Below are 6441 nucleotides of genomic sequence, written 5' to 3'. Positions count from 1 at the left end.
GAGTTCGTATCAAAAACGGGGTATCACATCCTTATTCTAACGGTGATGGCGTTTATGAAGCCAGTGAATTTAGAAACGATCAATGTAAAGCAATTGATCCTTTGTATAAACTTGTTCTTAAGGGTTGTCAGCAGTAAAATTTTTAAATATTGTTTTATAGGTACTAACATTGATTTTGTTTTTGAAAAATTAAAAACACAATCCTACATCTTGTCGGTTTATTCACTTATATTTTGGCGTTGCACAAGGGCATGCGTTTCCCAGACTGTTTATGACGTCTGTACAATAAATCTGTTCATTTGTACTAATTGATAATTAAGTCTGGGAGAACATGATTTATCTATTAGATATAATTGGGTTCGATCAAGCTTTCAGTAACTGGCAGTACTCTTATTTCGTAACTTTTTGTCTAATATTTTTACGTATCGATCATTTTAGTTAAGTGTATTGCAATTTCTCGTAACACCAATATCCAATAATAGGGAGGGTTGAGCGCTCACAAATATGTATAATCAGCCACAAGTCAGGAGCCTGTAGTTCAATGGTTGTCGTTGGTTTGTGTATGTTATATTTGTTTTTCGTAAATTGATTTGTTAGAAATAAGGCCGTTAGTTTTCTCATTCGAATTGTTTTACATTTTTCATGCCAGGGCCTTGTATTGCCGACTATAAAGTATCGGGTTGTCTTCTGGTTGAAGGCCTAAAGGTTGCATACAATTGCAATTGCAATTTTCGTTGTTTTACTTTTAGCATCCACTTATTTGAACTCTGGTGGATAGTTGTCTCATTGGCAGTTATACCACATCTTCTTATTTCTATAATGTTTCCTTTATTTTGTTGTTATGTGCTTTTTTGATTTTGTGTTATCTATTGATACAACTTGTTTTTTGGACTTTTTCATAATACATGTTTATTAAAGAAAAAACCGCTTGAAGATTTTTTCGATTGATGTTTTCCAATTATACATTTCTGTATTGAGTTGAAATTTTATTCAGGTTACAGTAAAAAAAATGATTTCGCTCGTAGAAGAACGATTGGACCAATTTCGACTACCATATGCGGATTACACTCTTCTGCATTTCTTGGCATGGATGGAATCAAATTTAGTATTAGTTGATCAAAGGATTGATGTTGACTGACCCGTTTATCGAGCTCGTCCCAAAGGCCTGCTATGGGTTTGAAATCCGGGGACTTTGAAGGCCATTAGCTGTAATGGACCGGGCATTTCCCTGCTGAATCATCTCCATCTGTTGGTCAATAATATTGAGCACATATGTTATGTATGTATGCATATTCTGCGGATGAATGATATTGCCATTAAATTAATCACGCTTCTATCTCAAAAACTTCCTTTACGCAAACAGGAATGAAACGTTCATTTCAAAGCATGTATACTTCGGTTCATCTATCAAGTGTATCTCATCGCTGGACACAAATCTATCATTGTTCCTCAAAGTACAGATCCTCAATATGTAACACCAAGAACACTTGCAAGTATGAGTTCCTGTGATGTATGTAGTAAAAAAAGTTATTCATTTATCACTTATCTTGATATGTATCTTGTTTTTCTCGTTGTTTTGTTTTCCCTTTTTTACAGTAACAATGACGGACAATGTAGTTTCAACCTCATAATATGTTGTTTAAGGATGTACTGAGGTCAGATGTTCGGACTCCTTGGTTTTTTTCCTACGATATAGGGTAATTTATTTTGCCCCATAACACCCGTTTCTCTTTTCATATAAGGCTTCATAAAAGGTCACTTACTTATATATAAGCAGATTCTAGATTTCTTTTCTTTCGATTTGAGTCCCAAATAATATCAATGCAAATATAAGGTAAAAATCCAAGTCAGCCTTTTCCCGCCACTTTTTAAAAATTAAATATCTCGAAAATGAGCTCCATAACCTATCAATAATTTTAGCTTATTTTGTTTATTAACTAATGCTCTTCTGAAATATAGCATCAATTTTAATTCTAGATTTTTTTTTAAATTTCACCTAAGTACATCCTTAAACGCACTTCTTAGTGTTTTTTTTATTGATATACAATTGAAGATCTGCCACCAACAACAATTTTGCAAATGACTAAAATCTATAAGTTAAAAAAAAAACATCTGTCGCCATTATTGACGTGATTGGAGTTATTTTGTTTGATAAAATCATTACCTTTTTTCTTTTGATATCGATGATTGTTTTAACCAAGGCACATTACAAGAACAGAAATAAAAAAATCAGTACAGGAAAGTATTGATCTATAACGACGGTAAAAAAAAAGATGCCAAATTAAAAGTTAGAAACACAATTTAAATTAAGACCTATCAACTAATGTTTGTTGTTAATATTTTAAGTATACACATGTGAACTCATTTATCAGATACCTGACACTGAATATAAGGCAAATAGTACAAATCAGACAAAATATGCAAATTGAATAAAAAAATTATCGCCATTTCGTCGGAAAGGGTGATTCAGAATAGTTAATAACTTACAAATACAAACACCGCGTTATATGTTTGTCTTGAAATTTAAACTTCATATTTCTACGGTCATTATCGGGATTAAAAACCGATCCTATGTGTCTGTGTCTTAAACCACTCCCGACAAGTTTTCGCGGTCTTAGATTTTGACACCAGAAATGTCGTTTATGAAGTAGGGGCATTAACCCCGCAAAACGGCCCTGTAAAGGTGTAAAAAGTAAAAAAAATACCGAACTCAAAGGAAAATTCAAATCGGAAAGTCCCTTATCAAATGGCGAAATCAAAAGCTCAAACACATCAAACGAATGGAAATCAACTGTCATATTCCTGACTTGGTACAGCCATTTTCCTTATGTAGAAAATGCTTGATTAAACCTGGTTTTATAGCTAGTATAATCTCTCACTTGTATGACTGTCGCATCAAATTTCATTATATTGACAACAATGTGTGAACATAACAAACAGAAATAATAGGTACAAATGTCAAAAATAGGGGTACAGCAGTCAACACTATGTTATAATCTTAATCACTATAAAAAAAAACAAATATGTCAAAAAAGAAAAATAAAATGACATATAGACAAAGCACATAAGCAAAAATGAAAGACAAGAATACAAAAAATGACCACAGCACAGCATAATGGTGGGATGCATAAGTACCGCAAATAATAATTTTTCGAGAAACTCTCAGCTTTTTCTACTTTTTTTCATGTATGTGGCATAACCGCTCGCCCATTGAAAATTTGTTAAAAAGTGAAGAATATACAATGATATATATATCTAAAGTATACTTCAGGAAAAATTTGTTTGGACGATGGATGGCACCACTGTTAATCACACAGAAAACTGTCACAACAATTGCTAAATTACACAAAAAACTGACAAAAATCTGTGTGGACGATGGATGGCACCACTATTAATTCTCCAGAAAACTGTCACAACATTTGCTTTATACGCAAAAAAGCTGACTTTTGCAAAATTCCCTTACATTAATGACGTATTTGTTTTGCCTGAGGAAATCGTATGTGAATGTATAGCTAAACATGCTAAATGTATTATTGTTGAAAATATAATAATAATAAATGTACATTTGCTTCATATCTATAAAATATATTAGCCTAAAGTTTAAAGATTCCAATTGAGTTCATTTTTCGAGAAATGTGTCAGCTTTTTCTACCTTTTTTTCATGTACGTGGCGTAATCCCTGGCCCATTGAAAATTTGTTAAAAAGTGAAGAATATTTATCTAAAGCTTTTTTCAGCAAAAATTTGTGTGGACGATTGATGGCACTACTCTTAATTCTCCAGCAAACTGTCACAACATTTGCTTAATTACGCAAAAATCTTACTTTTGCAAAATTCCCTTACATGACGTCAAAATGACCATAATTACATTCCTAATGACGTAATTTGTCAAAATATTTTTTAACTAAAAGGATTGACATTGTAGCATATTTTACATCAATTTGTCATAACGTTATGGCAGTTTAAATTGTCAGATAGCAAGGGCCAAAATTATGAGTGAATCAACTCTTTTGGGTGTTTTTTCATGGCGTGTTCTCATAGGAGGAGCCGCTTACCCTTTCATATCGACTAGTCTCGTTCCATTTTGCAATCATGTGATTCCATCAGATTTTTTTTACGTTGATTTGTTTCTTTCTAAAGGATTGAGAGATTAAAACACTGTACTGAAGGTAAATCCAGAAAGTTAAATAACCTACAAAGCCTCTTTTTTACAGAAAAAATAGATATATTAACAATGTACTGGCTAAACTGTACATAACCTAATCTCTGGTTGGAGTGATTTATGTCTGAATACCATTTTCTTTCTAAAGTTTCTTTTTAATTTGAGTTTTTAAAATCCTATAAATAGAAATCATACACATGTTTTCAAAAAAACAACGAACAAATGATACAAAAGTTTTAGTTGTTATTCGAAATAATTGTCCTTTAAAGTTAAATGTATAATACGTAGTTTTCAATCATATCAATTTTTAAACAGTTCATTATAAAGAACTATTCTACCTTGATTTCTTCGTATTAGGACATAATGTTTATCTCTCCATGGTGACAAAAAAACACTTCCTCGTTTAGTATTGGCATATCTTTGTCAGTGCTAATTATGTCAGTTTATTTGTTAATTATACTATCCCAGCCTGATTTCATTCAAAGTTTAAATCGTACTTCCTGGTTCATATTTCGATAGTATTTCAAATAGACTATCCCGGGTTGTAAACACTATTAAGGTACGTGATATTATTGCAAAACTAATATCATATTTCAAGGTAAAGAAGTGGCATGATTAATCAGTTCACTACACAAATATAAACACGCCTTCAAACCCTAAGCAAAGAAACAGTTTGTTTTCTTTCTTTATTATCTTTTGCTCAAATAGGGTGTCAGTTTCAATATATTTTTGAAATAATAACGGGAACTAAGTAATCGTTCAAAAGATAAATGAACAAAGTATAAAAATAAGATGTGCTATGCTTTTCAAAGAGACAACTCTCCACCGGATACCAAATGACATAGAATTTAACAACTATTGATCCCCGTACGGCTTTCAATAATGAGCAAAACCCATACCTTATTGTCAGCAATAAGAGTCCCCGAAATTACAACAGTACAACAATTCAAACGGGAAACGGACGGCCTGATTTATGTATAAAACAATGAACGATAAACAAACAAGATATATAGCAACAAACGACAACCGCTGGACTACACGCTCCTTACTTGGGACATAGACATACATAATGTGGCGGAGATAAACATGATTGCAGGTGCCCGAACCGGCTCTAACCTGTGACAGTGGTGTAACAGCACAGCATATGAACAAACTATAAAAATAATTGGCAAGGGCTTAACTCATCAGATCAATACAAAGTAGAAAAATAAGTAACAAAATCAGTCTGGACGTGGCAGGGTACTTTTATATCGCTATCCCGTTTAAAATACGTTTTCTACAGGTACAGTCAAATTTAAAAACCAAATCTTTGTACCTATGGAAGATTTTGTTTAAGGTTGTAAGTAATTTGTAGTAAGGAAATACCTGACTTATCAATTTACCAGTAATAAATAGATTACGTTCATTGAAATCCAAAATGTCACTACAGACACGGGTATAGAGAACGAGTTGTGATATATAAACACCGTTAGATGGTGCCAAGAAACATATCCGTCCAAAAAAGTTAAATTTACAATAGGGAAAAAAGAATCGTCCCTTTTTTCGTATTTTTTTCTGTAGAGTTTCCTGTGTAAAACTGAAATATCTAAATTTAGAAAAGTACAGCAATTATCGTTTATATTTGATTTATTCTAAATTTCGGCAGTATATCTAGAAAATTCTTGATTATTTAACGAAAAAATATCATCAAAATAACGATAACTGTTGCATGTATCAATTAAATACAATTTAGATGGGTCTTTGATGAGTTTGACCATAAACTGAGATTCATAATAGTACAGGAATAAGTTGCAATTAAAGTAGTGCAATTGGTGCCATAGGAATATCTACAACCAAGTAGAAAATGACCTACTTCAATCATCTCAAATATAATTCCAATCAGATTTATCAAATGACCGTTTATTCAAATAGGAAAATTATGTTTGATAAGATTGAGTGGAAGTGTATAGTAAAGGATTGAAAGATAAAAGAACAAAAATACCAAACTCCAAAGAAAATTCAAAGCGGAAAGTCCATTATCAAACGACAAAATCAAAAGCTCAAACACATCAAACGAATGGAAAACAACTGTCATAAAAAGCACGTTATTTATTTAAAACATCCAAAGAAATTTTTACACTTCCAAAATAGTTAATTCCACTATTTCCATATTTGTTTATTACAAAAGTGAGCGATAAGTTCTTTGGCAGTAGTTCAGAAACTAGTTAAAAGCACTGAAAGAATAGTTGCAGAACACTTACTAGAGGCCGAGATGAAACGACAGTTTACGGGTTGTTATTG

The sequence above is a fragment of the Mytilus californianus genome, unplaced genomic scaffold, assembly GCF_021869535.1.
Source record: "Mytilus californianus isolate M0D057914Y unplaced genomic scaffold, xbMytCali1.0.p SCAF_4, whole genome shotgun sequence".
Taxonomy (NCBI): domain Eukaryota; kingdom Metazoa; phylum Mollusca; class Bivalvia; order Mytilida; family Mytilidae; genus Mytilus; species Mytilus californianus.
The sequence above is the reverse complement of the archived record's forward strand: the minus strand, read 5'-3'. Positions refer to the sequence as shown.